This window comes from Lissotriton vulgaris, chromosome 5 (genome assembly GCF_964263255.1).
Source record: "Lissotriton vulgaris chromosome 5, aLisVul1.2, whole genome shotgun sequence".
Classification (NCBI taxonomy): domain Eukaryota; kingdom Metazoa; phylum Chordata; class Amphibia; order Caudata; family Salamandridae; genus Lissotriton; species Lissotriton vulgaris.
In genome coordinates, this window is record NC_141693.1 from 1,546,325,591 (window position 1) to 1,546,341,639 (window position 16,049).

Sequence of the window (16,049 nt, forward strand, 5' to 3'; positions counted from 1 at the left end):
TGTCTGCACACAGGACATTTCTCAGTTCTCTCCATAAGTAAACTTCCCATTTTCATCCTCTTCCATCCCCGACTTTAACACTCTGTTCTGTGCTATAATGGAGGCTCTGCATTTCGATCAAGTGGAGAGAAATTGGAGGAGAACCACTTTCGACTCAACACTTCTTCTTTCCTGGATGCTTTTCTCAATAAACTGGGCTTTGACAGTGGTATCAAGCCGTCCTTGTCTTCAGCAGGACACAGAAACAGGCACCAAGTCTCCTAACCAAGTTCAACCACACTCTGCAACTTAATAGACCAATGCTTTACAAATTAGCCAACTGTGTCATCAGCAAAGGCAGCCAATGTGCCAATCCTTTATAATTCTTCTGTAGTACTTTTCTTTCTCGTAGGCAAAATTAGCACTTTAACTGCACAAATCATACAGATTTTACACTTGAAGCACTCCATGAACACATACTTACACACCTTGCATTTCATCTACACACCCTTAAGCTAAAAACCCATTCTGTCAAGTCAAAATTCTGCAACCCTATTACATATTCAGTGCGTGTACATAGAAACACTTCTTAATGCCACTAACATGGACAAGATTTTAGGCAGAAGATGCAATCTAAATGACTGTGCAGTATGTACTACACTTCATGAATAATTAGGAATGAGAACATGATGGCTATAAGAGTATTGGAAGAGCCTGCTTCCATTCTGAATGGAAAGCTGAGTTGTGTGACCATTGGCAAAAACCGACCACGAAGGGACTCGAACCCTCAATCTTCTGATCCGAAGTCAGACGCCTTATCCATTATGACACGCGGTCATATGTCCTTCTGTGCTTATTTTTATAATGTAGGTGGTATGCAAGGATGGGAAATATGATATTGATAGTTATTTAGGTTTACATCCCATTGTGTTTTTTCAGCTCCTTTCAATTAAAGCACTCTTTTGGAATCGATATAATGAGAATGTCACCAGTACGATAAGCTTTTGTTTTCTTTTTTGCATTTAAACCTCTTTCTTCATGAGATTAAAGCTCAGTTGTATGCTTTACATAGCTCTGGATATTTCCAGAAGTGGAGAGAAACTGTTTTGACAGTAGTACAAACTGCTCCTTTCTGGATATGCCAATTTACACACGCTCAAAGGTTGTATATGTTTCATGAATCCTGACTTGCCCTATTCAAGTAGCTGAAAGCCTGTCACCACCACTAGAAACAACAGTTACACCAATCCAATTCAAATCATTTTTTCCAAAGGAATATCTTCTGCCGGGTCAAAGTTGCATCTGACAAAGATAGGTGTTTAAAAATCTACTTTGTAGTTTCAGAACACCAACATGACTCTGAAGAGTACAGAAGTAAAATGGTACCATTTCAAAGTTCCTAATACCACTTAAGCTTCTGAGCGGAAGCATGTAATAAATATATCAATTTTTCTGGAAAAGTAAGAGTGGATATTGGTTTTTACCTCAGATTGGACTCGAACCCACAGTCGCTGGCTTAGGAGGCCAGTGCCTTATCCATTAGGCCACTGAGGCACAGATAAACACTTGCAGTCTAGAGACAATATTTAAATGTAATAAATCGTCAAACAGTGGTCTCTGCACACAGAACAGTTCTCAGTTCTCTCCATAAGTAAACTTCCCATTTCCATCCTCTTCCATCCCCGACTTTAACACTCTGTTCTGTGCTATAATGGAGGCTCTGCATTTCGAGCAAGCGGAGAGAAAATTGGAGGAGAAACACTTTCGACTCCACACTTCTTCTTTCCTGGATGCTTTTCTCAATAAACTGGGCTTTGACAGTGGTATCAAGCCGTCCTTGTCTTCAGCAGAATACAGAAAAAGACACCAAGTCTCCTAACCAAGTTCAACCAAACTCTGCAACTTAATAGACCAATGCTTACCAAACTCTGCAACTTAATAGACCAATGCTTTACAAATTAGCCAACTGTGTCATCAGCAAAGGCAGCCAATGTGCCAATCCTTTATAATTCTTCTGTAGTACTTTTCTATCTCGTAGGCAAAATTAGCACTTTAACTGCACAAATCATACAGATTTTACACTTAAGGCACTCCATGAACACATACTTACACACCTTGCATTTCATCTACACACCCTTAAGCTAAAAACCCATTCTGTCAAGTCAAAATTCTGCAAACCTATTACATAATAAGTGCGTGTACATAGAAGCACTTTTTAATGCCACTAAAATGGACAAGATTTTAGGCTGAAGATGCAATCTAAATGACTGTGCAGTATGTACTCCACTTCATGAATAATTAGGAATGTGAACATGATGGCTATAAGAGTATTGGAAGAGCCTGCTTCCATTCTGAACGAAAAGCTGAGTTGTGTGACCATTGGCAAAAACCGACCACGAAGGGACTCGAACCCTCAATCTTCTGATCCGAAGTCAGACGCCTTATCCATTAGGCTACGCAGTCATATGTCCTGCTGTGCTTATTTTTATAATGTAGGTGGTATGCAAGGATGGAAAATATGATATTCATAGTTATTTAGGTTTACATCCCATTGTGTTTTTTCAGCTCCTTTCAATTAAACACTCTTTTGGAATCTATATAATGAGAATGTCACCAGTACGATAAGCTTTTGTTTTCTTTTTTGCATTTAAACCTCTTTCTTAATGAGATTAAAGATCAGTTGTATGCTCACATAGCTCTGGATATTTCCAGAAGTGGAGAGAAACTGTTTTGACAGTAGTACAAACTGCTCCTTTCTGGATATGCCAATTTACACACACTCAAAGGTTGTATACATTTCATGAATCCTGACTTGCCCTATTCAAGTAGCTGAAAGCCTGTCACCACCTCTAGAAACAACAGTTACACCAATCCAATTCAAATCATTTTTTCCAAAGGAATATCTTCTGCCGGGTCAAAGTTGCATCTGACAAAGATAGGTGTTTAAAAATCTACTTTGTAGTTTCAGAACACCAACATGACCCTGAAGAGTACAGAAGTAAAATGGTACCATTTCAAAGTTCCAAATACCTCATAAGCTTCTGAGCGGAAGCATGTAATAAATATATAAATTTTTCTGGAAAAGTAAGAGTGGATATTGGTTTTCACCTCAGATGGGACTCGACCCACAATCCCTGGCTTAGGAGGCCAGTGCCTTATCCATTAGGCCACTGAGGCACAGATAAACACTTGCACTCTAGAGGCATTATTTAAATGTATTCAATCGTCAAACACTGGTGTCTGCACACAGGACATTTCTCAGTTCTCTCCATAAGTAAACTTCCCATTTTCATCCTCTTCCATCCCCGACTTTAACACTCTGTTCTGTGCTATAATGGAGGCTCTGCATTTCGATCAAGTGGAGAGAAATTGGAGGAGAACCACTTTCGACTCAACACTTCTTCTTTCCTGGATGCTTTTCTCAATAAACTGGGCTTTGACAGTGGTATCAAGCCGTCCTTGTCTTCAGCAGGACACAGAAACAGGCACCAAGTCTCCTAACCAAGTTCAACCACACTCTGCAACTTAATAGACCAATGCTTTACAAATTAGCCAACTGTGTCATCAGCAAAGGCAGCCAATGTGCCAATCCTTTATAATTCTTCTGTAGTACTTTTCTTTCTCGTAGGCAAAATTAGCACTTTAACTGCACAAATCATACAGATTTTACACTTGAAGCACTCCATGAACACATACTTACACACCTTGCATTTCATCTACACACCCTTAAGCTAAAAACCCATTCTGTCAAGTCAAAATTCTGCAACCCTATTACATATTCAGTGCGTGTACATAGAAACACTTCTTAATGCCACTAACATGGACAAGATTTTAGGCAGAAGATGCAATCTAAATGACTGTGCAGTATGTACTACACTTCATGAATAATTAGGAATGAGAACATGATGGCTATAAGAGTATTGGAAGAGCCTGCTTCCATTCTGAATGGAAAGCTGAGTTGTGTGACCATTGGCAAAAACCGACCACGAAGGGACTCGAACCCTCAATCTTCTGATCCGAAGTCAGACGCCTTATCCATTATGACACGCGGTCATATGTCCTTCTGTGCTTATTTTTATAATGTAGGTGGTATGCAAGGATGGGAAATATGATATTGATAGTTATTTAGGTTTACATCCCATTGTGTTTTTTCAGCTCCTTTCAATTAAAGCACTCTTTTGGAATCGATATAATGAGAATGTCACCAGTACGATAAGCTTTTGTTTTCTTTTTTGCATTTAAACCTCTTTCTTCATGAGATTAAAGCTCAGTTGTATGCTTTACATAGCTCTGGATATTTCCAGAAGTGGAGAGAAACTGTTTTGACAGTAGTACAAACTGCTCCTTTCTGGATATGCCAATTTACACACGCTCAAAGGTTGTATATGTTTCATGAATCCTGACTTGCCCTATTCAAGTAGCTGAAAGCCTGTCACCACCACTAGAAACAACAGTTACACCAATCCAATTCAAATCATTTTTTCCAAAGGAATATCTTCTGCCGGGTCAAAGTTGCATCTGACAAAGATAGGTGTTTAAAAATCTACTTTGTAGTTTCAGAACACCAACATGACTCTGAAGAGTACAGAAGTAAAATGGTACCATTTCAAAGTTCCTAATACCACTTAAGCTTCTGAGCGGAAGCACGTAATAAATATATCAATTTTTCTGGAACGTAAGAGTGAATATTGGTTTTTACCTCAGATTGGACTTGAACCCACAATCGCTGGCTTAGGAGGCCAGTGCCTTATCCATTAGGCCACTGAGGCACAGATAAACATTTGCAGTCTAGAGGCAATATTTAAATGTATTCAATCGTCAAACACTGGTGTCTGCACACAGAACATTTCTCAGTTCTCTCCATAAGTAAACTTCCCATTTCCATCCTCTTCCATCCCCGACTTTAACACTCTGTTCTGTGCTATAATGGAGGCTCTGCATTTCGAGCAAGCGGAGAGAAAATTGGAGGAGAAACACTTTCGACTCCACACTTCTTCTTTCCTGGATGCTTTTCTCAATAAACTGAGCTTTGACAGTGGTATCAAGCCGTCCTTGTCTTCAGCAGGATACAGAAAAAGGCACCAAGTCTCCTAACCAAGTTCAACCAAACTCTGTAACTTAATAGACCAATGCTTACCAAACTCTGCAACTTAATAGACCAATGCTTTACAAATTAGCCAACTGTGTCATCAGCAAAGGCAGCCAATGTGCCAATCCTTTATAATTCTTCTGTAGTACTTTTCTATCTCGTAGGCAAAATTAGCACTTTAACTGCACAAATCATACAGATTTTACACTTAAGGCACTCCATGAACACATACTTACACACCTTGCATTTCATCTACACACCCTTAAGCTAAAACCCCATTCTGTCAAGTCAAAATTCTGCAAACCTATTACATAATAAGTGCGTGCACATAGAAGCACTTTTTAATGCCACTAAAATGGACAAGATTTTAGGCTGAAGATGCAATCTAAATGACTGTGCAGTATGTACTCCACTTCATGAATAATTAGGAATGTGAACATGATGGCTATAAGAGTATTGGAAGAGCCTGCTTCCATTCTGAACGGAAAGCTGAGTTGTGTGACCATTGGCAAAAACCGACCACGAAGGGACTCGAACCCTCAATCTTCTGATCCGAAGTCAGACGCCTTATCCATTAGGCCACGCAGTCATATGTCCTGCTGTGCTTATTTTTATAATGTAGGTGGTATGCAAGGATGGAAAATATGATATTCATAGTTATTTAGGTTTACATCCCATTGTGTTTTTTCAGCTCCTTTCAATTAAACACTCTTTTGGAATCTATATAATGAGAATGTCACCAGTACGATAAGCTTTTGTTTTCTTTTTTGCATTTAAACCTCTTTCTTAATGAGATTAAAGATCAGTTGTATGCTCTCATAGCTCTGGATATTTCCAGAAGTGGAGAGAAACTGTTTTGACAGTAGTACAAACTGCTCCTTTCTGGATATGCCAATTTACACACAATCAAAGATTGTATACATTTCATGAATCCTGACTTGCACTATTCAAGTAGCTGAAAGCCTGTCACCACCTCTAGAAACAACAGTTACACCAATCCAATTCAAATCATTTTTTCCAAAGGAATATCTTCTGCCGGGTCAAAGTTGCATCTGACAAAGATAGGTGTTTAAAAATCTACTTTGTAGTTTCAGAACACCAACATGACCCTGAAGAGTAGAGAAGTAAAATGGTACCATTTCAAAGTTCCTAATACCTCATAAGCTTCTGAGCGGAAGCATGTAATAAATATATAAATTTTTCTGGAAATGTAAGAGTGGATATTGGTTTTTACCTCAGATTGGACTCGAACCCACAGTCGCTGGCTTAGGAGGCCAGTGCCTTATCCATTAGGCCACTGAGGCACAGATAAACACTTGCAGTCTAGAGGCAATATTTAAATGTATTAAATCGTCAAACACTGGTGTCTGCACACAGAACAGTTCTCAGTTCTCTCCATAAGTAAACTTCCCATTTCCATCCTCTTCCATCCCCGACTTTAACACTCTGTTCTGTGCTATAATGGAGGCTCTGCATTTCGAGCAAGCAGAGAGAAAATTGGAGGAGAAACACTTTCGACTCCACACTTCTTCTTTCCTGGATGCTTTTCTCAATAAACTGGGCTTTGACAGTGGTATCAAGCCGTCCTTGTCTTCAGCAGGATACAGAAAAAGACACCAAGTCTCCTAACCAAGTTCAACCAAACTCTGCAACTTAATAGACCAATGCTTACCAAACTCTGCAACTTAATAGACCAATGCTTTACAAATTAGCCAACTGTGTCATCAGCAAAGGCAGCCAATGTGCCAATCCTTTATAATTCTTCTGTAGTACTTTTCTATCTCGTAGGCAAAATTAGCACTTTAACTGCACAAATCATACAGATTTTACACTTAAGGCACTCCATGAACACATACTTACACACCTTGCATTTCATCTACACACCCTTAAGCTAAAAACCCATTCTGTCAAGTCAAAATTCTGCAAACCTATTACATAATAAGTGCGTGTACATAGAAGCACTTTTTAATGCCACTAAAATGGACAAGATTTTAGGCTGAAGATGCAATCTAAATGACTGTGCAGTATGTACTCCAATTCATGAATAATTAGGAATGTGAACATAATGGCTATAAGAGTATTGGAAGAGCCTGCTTCCATTCTGAACGGAAAGCTGAGTTGTGTGACCATTGGCAAAAACCGACCACGAAGGGACTCGAACCCTCAATCTTCTGATCCGAAGTCAGACGCCTTATCCATTAGGCCACACAGTCATATGTCCTGCTGTGCTTATTTTTATAATGTAGGTGGTATGCAAGGATGGAAAATATGATATTCATAGTTATTTAGGTTTACATCCCATTGTGTTTTTTCAGCTCCTTTCAATTAAACACTCTTTTGGAATCTATATAATGAGAATGTCACCAGTACGATAAGCTTTTGTTTTCTTTTTTGCATTTAAACCTCTTTCTTAATGAGATTAAAGATCAGTTGTATGCTCACATAGCTCTGGATATTTCCAGAAGTGGAGAGAAACTGTTTTGACAGTAGTACAAACTGCTCCTTTCTGGATATGCCAATTTACACACACTCAAAGGTTGTATACATTTCATGAATCCTGACTTGCCCTATTCAAGTAGCTGAAAGCCTGTCACCACCACTAGAAACAACAGTTACACCAATCCAATTCAAATCATTTTTTCCAAAGGAATATCTTCTGCCGGGTCAAAGTTGCATCTGACAAAGATAGGTGTTTAAAAATCTACTTTGTAGTTTCAGAACACCAACATGACCCTGAAGAGTACAGAAGTAAAATGGTACCATTTCAAAGTTCCTAATACTTCATAATCTTCTGAGCAGAAGCATGTAATAAATATATAAATTTTTCTGGAAAAGTAAGAGTGGATATTGGTTTTCACCTCAGATGGGACTCGAACCCACAACCCCTGGCTTAGGAGGCCAGTGCCTTATCCATTAGGCCACTGAGGCACAGAAACACTTGCAGTCTAGAGGCCTTATTTAAATGTATTCAATCGTCAAACACTGGTGTCTTCACACAGGACATTTCTCAGTTCCCTCCATAAGTAAACTTCCCATTTTCATCCTCTTCCATCCCCGACTTTAACACTCTGTTCTGTGCTATAATGGAGGCTCTGCATTTCGAGCAAGTGGAGAGAAATTGGAGGAGAACCACTTTCGACTCAACACTTCTTCTTTCCTGGATGCTTTTCTCAATAAACTGGGCTTTGACAGTGGTATCAAGCCGTCCTTGTCTTCAGCAGGACACAGAAACAGGCACCAAGTCTCCTAACCAAGTTTAACCACACTCTGCAACTTAATAGACCAATGCTTTACAAATTAGCCAACTGTGTCATCAGCAAAGGCAGCCAATGTGCCAATCCTTTATATTTCTTCTGTAGTACTTTTCTTTCTCGTAGGCAAAATTAGCACTTTAACTGCACAAATCATACAGATTTTACACTTGAAGCACTCCATGAACACATACTTACACACCTTGCATTTCATCTACACACCCTTAAGCTAAAAACCCATTCTGTCAAGTCAAAATTCTGCAACCCTATTACATATTCAGTGCGTGTACATAGAAACACTTCTTAATGCCACTAACATGGACAAGATTTTAGGCAGAAGATGCAATCTAAATGACTGTGCAGTATGTACTACACTTCATGAATAATTAGGAATGAGAACATGATGGCTATAAGAGTATTGGAAGAGCCTGCTTCCATTCTGAATGGAAAGCTGAGTTGTGTGACCATTGGCAAAAACCGACCACGAAGGGACTCGAACCCCCAATCTTCTGATCCGAAGTCAGACGCCTTATCCATTATGACACGCGGTCATATGTCCTTCTGTGCTTATTTCTATAATGTAGGTGGTATGCAAGGATGGGAAATATGATATTGATAGTTATTTAGGTTTACATCCCATTGTGTTTTTTCAGCTCCTTTCAATTAAAGCACTCTTTTGGAATCGATATAATGAGAATGTCACCAGTACGATAAGCTTTTGTTTTCTTTTTTGCATTTAAACCTCTTTCTTCATGAGATTAAAGCTCAGTTGTATGCTTTACATAGCTCTGGATATTTCCAGAAGTGGAGAGAAACTGTTTTGACAGTAGTACAAACTGCTCCTTTCTGGATATGCCAATTTACACACGCTCAAAGGTTGTATATGTTTCATGAATCCTGACTTGCCCTATTCAAGTAGCTGAAAGCCTGTCACCACTTCTAGAAACAACAGTTACACCAATCCAATTCAAATCATTTTTTCCAAAGGAATATCTTCTGCCGGGTCAAAGTTGCATCTGACAAAGATAGGTGTTTAAAAATCTACTTTGTAGTTTCAGAACACCAACATGACTCTGAAGAGTACAGAAGTAAATTGGTACCATTTCAAAGTTCCTAATACCACTTAAGCTTCTGAGCGGAAGCATGTAATAAATATATCAATTTTTCTGGAAATGTAAGAGTGGATATTGGTTTTTACCTCAGATTGGACTCGAACCCACAGTCGCTGGCTTAGGAGGCCAGTGCCTTATCCATTAGGCCACTGAGGCACAGATAAACACTTGTAGTCTAGAGGCAATATTTAAATGTATTAAATCGTCAAACACTGGTGTCTGCACACAGAACAGTTCTCAGTTCTCTCCATAAGTAAACTTCCCATTTCCATCCTCTTCCATCCCCGACTTTAACACTCTGTTCTGTGCTATAATGGAGGCTCTGCATTTCGAGCAAGCGGAGAGAAAATTGGAGGAGAAACACTTTCGACTCCACACTTCTTCTTTCCTGGATGCTTTTCTCAATAAACTGGGCTTTGACAGTGGTATCAAGCCGTCCTTGTCTTCAGCAGGATACAGAAAAAGACACCAAGTCTCCTAACCAAGTTCAACCAAACTCTGCAACTTAATAGACCAATGCTTACCAAACTCTACAACTTAATAGACCAATGCTTTACAAATTAGCCAACTGTGTCATCAGCAAAGGCAGCCAATGTGCCAATCCTTTATAATTCTTCTGTAGTACTTTTCTATCTCGTAGGCAAAATTAGCACTTTAACTGCACAAATCATACAGATTTTACACTTAAGGCACTCCATGAACACATACTTACACACCTTGCATTTCATCTACACACCCTTAAGCTAAAAACCCATTCTGTCAAGTCAAAATTCTGCAAACCTATTACATAATAAGTGCGTGTACATAGAAGCACTTTTTAATGCCACTAAAATGGACAAGATTTTAGGCTGAAGATGCAATCTAAATGACTGTGCAGTATGTACTCCACTTCATGAATAATTAGGAATGTGAACATGATGGCTATAAGAGTATTGGAAGAGCCTGCTTCCATTCTGAACGGAAAGCTGAGTTGTGTGACCATTGGCAAAAACCGACCACGAAGGGACTCGAACCCTCAAACTTCTAATCCGAAGTCAGACGCCTTATCCATTAGGCCACGCAGTCATATGTCCTGCTGTGCTTATTTTTATAATGTAGGTGGTATGCAAGGATGGAAAATATGATATTCATAGTTATTTAGGTTTACATCCCATTGTGTTTTTTCAGCTCCTTTCAATTAAACACTCTTTTGGAATCTATATAATGAGAATGTCACCAGTACGATAAGCTTTTGTTTTCTTTTTTGCATTTAAACCTCTTTCTTAATGAGATTAAAGATCAGTTGTATGCTCACATAGCTCTGGATATTTCCAGAAGTGGAGAGAAACTGTTTTGACAGTAGTACAAACTGCTCCTTTCTGGATATGCCAATTTACACACACTCAAAGGTTGTATACATTTCATGAATCCTGACTTGCCCTATTCAAGTAGCTGAAAGCCTGTCACCACCTCTAGAAACAACAGTTACACCAATCCAATTCAAATCATTTTTTCCAAAGGAATATCTTCTGCCGGGTCAAAGTTGCATCTGACAAAGATAGGTGTTTAAAAATCTACTTTGTAGTTTCAGAACACCAACATGACCCTGAAGAGTACAGAAGTAAAATGGTACCATTTCAAAGTTCCAAATACCTCATAAGCTTCTAAGCGGAAGCATGTAATAAATATATAAATTTTTCTGGAAAAGTAAGAGTGGATATTGGTTTTCACCTCAGATGGGACTCGACCCACAATCCCTGGCTTAGGAGGCCAGTGCCTTATCCATTAGGCCACTGAGGCACAGATAAACACTTGCACTCTAGAGGCATTATTTAAATGTATTCAATCGTCAAACACTGGTGTCTGCACACAGGACATTTCTCAGTTCTCTCCATAAGTAAACTTCCCATTTCCATCCTCTTCCATCCCCGACTTTAACACTCTGTTCTGTGCTATAATGGAGGCTCTGCATTTCGAGCAAGCGGAGAGAAAATTGGAGGAGAAACACTTTCGACTCCACACTTCTTCTTTCCTGGATGCTTTTCTCAATAAACTGGGCTTTGACAGTGGTATCAAGCCGTCCTTGTCTTCAGCAGGATACAGAAAAAGACACCAAGTCTCCTAACCAAGTTCAACCAAACTCTGCAACTTAATAGACCAATGCTTACCAAACTCTGCAACTTAATAGACCAATGCTTTACAAATTAGCCAACTGTGTCATCAGCAAAGGCAGCCAATGTGCCAATCCTTTATAATTCTTCTGTAGTACTTTTCTATCTCGTAGGCAAAATTAGCACTTTAACTGCACAAATCATACAGATTTTACACTTAAGGCAATCCATGAACACATACTTACACACCTTGCATTTCATCTACACACCCTTAAGCTAAAAACCCATTCTGTCAAGTCAAAATTCTGCAAACCTATTACATAATAAGTGCGTGTACATAGAAGCACTTTTTAATGCCACTAAAATGGACAAGATTTTAGGCTGAAGATGCAATCTAAATGACTGTGCAGTATGTACTCCACTTCATGAATAATTAGGAATGTGAACATGATGGCTATAAGAGTATTGGAAGAGCCTGCTTCCATTCTGAACGGAAAGCTGAGTTGTGTGACCATTGGCAAAAACCGACCACGAAGGGACTCGAACCCTCAATCTTCTGATCCGAAGTCAGACGCCTTATCCATTAGGCCACGCAGTCATATGTCCTGCCGTGCTTATTTTTATAATGTAGGTGGTATGCAAGGATGGAAAATATGATATTCATAGTTATTTAGGTTTACATCCCATTGTGTTTTTTCAGCTCCTTTCAATTAAACACTCTTTTGGAATCTATATAATGAGAATGTCACCAGTACGATAAGCTTTTGTTTTCTTTTTTGCATTTAAACCTCTTTCTTAATGAGATTAAAGATCAGTTGTATGCTCACATACCTCTGGATATTTCCAGAAGTGGAGAGAAACTGTTTTGACAGTAGTACAAACTGCTCCTTTCTGGATATGCCAATTAACATACACTCAAAGGTTGTATACATTTCATGAATCCTGACTTGCCCTATTCAAGTAGCTGAAAGCCTGTCACCACCTCTAGAAACAACAGTTACACCAATCCAATTCAAATCATTTTTTCCAAAGGAATATCTTCTGCCGGGTCAAAGTTGCATCTGACAAAGATAGGTGTTTAAAAATCTACTTTGTAGTTTTAGAACACCAACATGACCCTGAAGAGTACAGAAGTAAAATGGTACCATTTCAAAGTTCCAAATACCTCATAAGCTTCTGAGCGGAAGCATGTAATAAATATATAAATTTTTCTGGAAAAGTAAGAGTGGATATTGGTTTTCACCTCAGATGGGACTCGACCCACAATCCCTGGCTTAGGAGGCCAGTGCCTTATCCATTAGGCCACTGAGGCACAGATAAACACTTGCACTCTAGAGGCATTATTTAAATGTATTCAATCGTCAAACACTGGTGTCTGCACACAGGACATTTCTCAGTTCTCTCCATAAGTAAACTTCCCATTTTAATCCTCTTCCATCCCCGACTTTAACACTCTGTTCTGTGCTATAATGGAGGCTCTGCATTTCGAGCAAGTGGAGAGAAATTGGAGGAGAACCACTTTCGACTCAACACTTCTTCTTTCCTGGATGCTTTTCTCAATAAACTGGGCTTTGACAGTGGTATCAAGCCGTCCTTGTCTTCAGCAGGACACAGAAACAGGCACCAAGTCTCCTAACCAAGTTCAACCACACTCTGCAACTTAATAGACCAATGCTTTACAAATTAGCCAACTGTGTCATCAGCAAAGGCAGCCAATGTGCCAATCCTTTATAATTCTTCTGTAGTACTTTTCTTTCTCGTAGGCAAAATTAGTACTTTAACTGCACAAATCATACAGATTTTACACTTGAAGCACTCCATGAACACATACTTACACACCTTGCATTTCATCTACACACCCTTAAGCTAAAAACCCATTCTGTCAAGTCAAAATTCTGCAACCCTATTACATATTCAGTGCGTGTACATAGAAACACTTCTTAATGCCACTAACATGGACAAGATTTTAGGCAGAAGATGCAATCTAAATGACTGTGCAGTATGTACTACACTTCATGAATAATTAGGAATGAGAACATGATGGCTATAAGAGTATTGGAAGAGCCTGCTTCCATTCTGAATGGAAAGCTGAGTTGTGTGACCATTGGCAAAAACCGACCACGAAGGGACTCGAACCCTCAATCTTCTGATCCGAAGTCAGACGCCTTATCCATTATGACACGCGGTCATATGTCCTTCTGTGCTTATTTTTATAATGTAGGTGGTATGCAAGGATGGGAAATATGATATTGATAGTTATTTAGGTTTACATCCCATTGTGTTTTTTCAGCTCCTTTCAATTAAAGCACTCTTTTGGAATCGATATAATGGGAATGTCACCAGTACGATAAGCTTTTGTTTTCTTTTTTGCATTTAAACCTCTTTCTTCATGAGATTAAAGCTCAGTTGTATGCTTTACATAGCTCTGGATATTTCCAGAAGTGGAGAGAAACTGTTTTGACAGTAGTACAAACTGCTCCTTTCTGGATATGCCAATTTACACACGCTCAAAGGTTGTATATGTTTCATGAATCCTGACTTGCCCTATTCAAGTAGCTGAAAGCCTGTCACCACCACTAGAAACAACAGTTACACCAATCCAATTCAAATCATTTTTTCCAAAGGAATATCTTCTGCCGGGTCAAAGTTGCATCTGACAAAGATAGGTGTTTAAAAATCTACTTTGTAGTTTCAGAACACCAACATGACTCTGAAGAGTACAGAAGTAAAATGGTACCATTTCAAAGTTCCTAATACCACTTAAGCTTCTGAGCGGAAGCATGTAATAAATATATCAATTTTTCTGGAAAAGTAAGAGTGGATATTGGTTTTTACCTCAGATTGGACTTGAACCCACAATCGCTGGCTTAGGAGGCCAGTGCCTTATCCATTAGGCCACTGAGGCACAGATAAACATTTGCAGTCTAGAGGCAATATTTAAATGTATTCAATCGTCAAACACTGGTGTCTGCACACAGAACATTTCTCAGTTCTCTCCATAAGTAAACTTCCCATTTCCATCCTCTTCCATCCCCGACTTTAACACTCTGTTCTGTGCTATAATGGAGGCTCTGCATTTCGAGCAAGCGGAGAGAAAATTGGAGGAGAAACACTTTCGACTCCACACTTCTTCTTTCCTGGATGCTTTTCTCAATAAACTGGGCTTTGACAGTGGTATCAAGCCGTCCTTGTCTTCAGCAGGATACAGAAAAAGACACCAAGTCTCCTAACCAAGTTCAACCAAACTCTGCAACTTAATAGACCAATGCTTACCAAACTCTGCAACTTAATAGACCAATGCTTTACAAATTAGCCAACTGTGTCATCAGCAAAGGCAGCCAATGTGCCAATCCTTTATAATTCTTCTGTAGTACTTTTCTATCTCGTAGACAAAATTAGCACTTTAACTGCACAAATCATACAGATTTTACACTTAAGGCACTCCATGAACACATACTTACACACCTTGCATTTCATCTACACACCCTTAAGCTAAAAACCCATTCTGTCAAGTCAAAATTCTGCAAACCTATTACATAATAAGTGCGTGTACATAGAAGCACTTTTTAATGCCACTAAAATGGACAAGATTTTAGGCTGAAGATGCAATCTAAATGACTGTGCAGTATGTACTCCACTTCATGAATAATTAGGAATGTGAACATGATGGCTATAAGAGTATTGGAAGAGCCTGCTTCCATTCTGAACGGAAAGCTGAGTTGTGTGACCATTGGCAAAAACCGACCACGAAGGGACTCGAACCCTCAATCTTCTGATCCGAAGTCAGACGCCTTATCCATTAGGCCACGCAGTCATATGTCCTGCCGTGCTTATTTTTATAATGTAGGTGGTATGCAAGGATGGAAAATATGATATTCATAGTTATTTAGGTTTACATCCCATTGTGTTTTTTCAGCTCCTTTCAATTAAACACTCTTTTGGAATCTATATAATGAGAATGTCACCAGTACGATAAGCTTTTGTTTTCTTTTTTGCATTTAAACCTCTTTCTTAATGAGATTAAAGATCAGTTGTATGCTCACATAGCTCTGGATATTTCCAGAAGTGGAGAGAAACTGTTTTGACAGTAGTACAAACTGCTCCTTTCTGGATATGCCAATTTACACACACTCAAAGGTTGTATACATTTCATGAATCCTGACTTGCCCTATTCAAGTAGCTGAAAGCCTGTCACCACCTCTAGAAACAACAGTTACACCAATCCAATTCAAATCATTTTTTCCAAAGGAATATCTTCTGCCGGGTCAAAGTTGCATCTGACAAAGATAGGTGTTTAAAAATCTACTTTGTAGTTTCAGAACACCAACATGACCCTGAAGAGTACAGAAGTAAAATGGTACCATTTCAAAGTTCCAAATACCTCATAAGCTTCTAAGCGGAAGCATGTAATAAATATATAAATTTTTCTGGAAAAGTAAGAGTGGATATTGGTTTTCACCTCAGATGGGACTCGACCCACAATCCCTGGCTTAGGAGGCCAGTGCCTTATCCATTAGGCCACTGAGGC

At 39.1% G+C, this 16,049-nt stretch overlaps 10 non-coding genes across 10 annotated transcripts; all 10 read right to left on the reverse strand.

The window, feature by feature from the left end:
* Window positions 1-1,460: 1,460 nt before the first annotated feature.
* On the reverse strand, window positions 1,461-1,533 carry TRNAR-CCU (transfer RNA arginine (anticodon CCU)). The gene has a single exon. It is a non-coding gene; the product is annotated as a tRNA-Arg (tRNA).
* An 836-nt stretch (window positions 1,534-2,369) lies between these two features.
* On the reverse strand, window positions 2,370-2,442 carry TRNAR-UCG (transfer RNA arginine (anticodon UCG)). Its single transcript has one exon. It is a non-coding gene; the product is annotated as a tRNA-Arg (tRNA).
* Window positions 2,443-5,584: 3,142 nt separating this feature from the next.
* On the reverse strand, window positions 5,585-5,657 carry TRNAR-UCG (transfer RNA arginine (anticodon UCG)). Its single transcript has one exon. It is a non-coding gene; the product is annotated as a tRNA-Arg (tRNA).
* Window positions 5,658-6,299: 642 nt separating this feature from the next.
* TRNAR-CCU (transfer RNA arginine (anticodon CCU)) lies at window positions 6,300-6,372 on the reverse strand. The gene has a single exon. It is a non-coding gene; the product is annotated as a tRNA-Arg (tRNA).
* Window positions 6,373-7,208: 836 nt separating this feature from the next.
* Window positions 7,209-7,281, reverse strand: TRNAR-UCG (transfer RNA arginine (anticodon UCG)). The gene has a single exon. It is a non-coding gene; the product is annotated as a tRNA-Arg (tRNA).
* Window positions 7,282-7,923: 642 nt separating this feature from the next.
* Window positions 7,924-7,996, reverse strand: TRNAR-CCU (transfer RNA arginine (anticodon CCU)). Its single transcript has one exon. It is a non-coding gene; the product is annotated as a tRNA-Arg (tRNA).
* A 1,518-nt stretch (window positions 7,997-9,514) lies between these two features.
* On the reverse strand, window positions 9,515-9,587 carry TRNAR-CCU (transfer RNA arginine (anticodon CCU)). Its single transcript has one exon. It is a non-coding gene; the product is annotated as a tRNA-Arg (tRNA).
* Window positions 9,588-10,423: 836 nt separating this feature from the next.
* Window positions 10,424-10,496, reverse strand: TRNAR-UCG (transfer RNA arginine (anticodon UCG)). The gene has a single exon. It is a non-coding gene; the product is annotated as a tRNA-Arg (tRNA).
* Window positions 10,497-12,046: 1,550 nt separating this feature from the next.
* TRNAR-UCG (transfer RNA arginine (anticodon UCG)) lies at window positions 12,047-12,119 on the reverse strand. Its single transcript has one exon. It is a non-coding gene; the product is annotated as a tRNA-Arg (tRNA).
* A 3,143-nt stretch (window positions 12,120-15,262) lies between these two features.
* TRNAR-UCG (transfer RNA arginine (anticodon UCG)) lies at window positions 15,263-15,335 on the reverse strand. The gene has a single exon. It is a non-coding gene; the product is annotated as a tRNA-Arg (tRNA).
* Window positions 15,336-16,049: the final 714 nt, after the last annotated feature.